The 884-nt window shown below is 26.6% G+C and overlaps 1 non-coding gene across 1 annotated transcript; it reads right to left on the bottom strand.

Moving 5' to 3' along the window:
* Positions 1-811: 811 nt before the first annotated feature.
* Trnar-acg (transfer RNA arginine (anticodon ACG)) lies at positions 812-884 on the bottom strand. The gene has a single exon. It is a non-coding gene; the product is annotated as a tRNA-Arg (tRNA).

Raw genomic sequence — 884 nt, 5'->3', positions numbered from 1 at the left:
CCGTGACAGACAGACTCTATCGATATTTTTTTATTCCATTGATATCGGGTTATAAATAAACTTAGGCTGTGGATGCTGTGTTTCGGTCGCTTATCTCTGTCGGGCGGAAGGCGCGCTCTTGACCTTTACTGATAAGCTCAACTAAATACAGAACAGCTGGTAGTAAAGTAAAAACGACATTTTTTTTTAATATCGATAAATTTATATTCATTAAAATAAAATATCTATCATAAAATTGAAATGAAATTAGATCGTTCTTTAAATGCTGTAAAGTTTGAAGTCAGTCTGGTCTTATTTTAATTATTTTGTTTTTACATACAATTTTTTAAAAAAAATTCAAGTTTCGTTTGTATTGATTAAAAAATTTCAATATCTTATCGCATAGAAGATATATTTGGTTCAACTTGTGTATTTTGACACTTAACAAATCGTGAGATTAAAGATAGCGAAAATTTATTACAGGCGATGAAATTTTTGTGCGGTTTAGAAGTGTTTTTATGTACTTAGAGATTTTAAAAGTTTATTTTCTTAATATGCTTGGTTTTGTTTTTATTTTACTATTTATATATTATTATAAATGTTGACGTTGAATTTTGATTTCAATTGAAAGATAATTTTGACTCTAAACGTTGCTCTGTTAAGCGTTTTTAAAAGTTAAAAGTTTTTATGCGTTTTTAATAACATTAAAATTTAATTTAAAGTAAAAAAAAAAAAAAAAATATATATATATATATATATATATATATATATATATATATATATATATATAAATAAAATTTAAATGAAAAAAAAAAATACAAAATGGAACAAGCGACCCTGCCAGGATTCGAACCTGGAATCTTCTGATCCGTAGTCAGACGCGTTATCCGTTGCGCCACAGGGCC

Source organism: Nymphalis io, chromosome 16 (assembly GCF_905147045.1).
Source record: "Nymphalis io chromosome 16, ilAglIoxx1.1, whole genome shotgun sequence".
NCBI lineage: Eukaryota > Metazoa > Arthropoda > Insecta > Lepidoptera > Nymphalidae > Nymphalis > Nymphalis io.
This window is presented reverse-complemented; position numbering and strand designations above follow the sequence as displayed.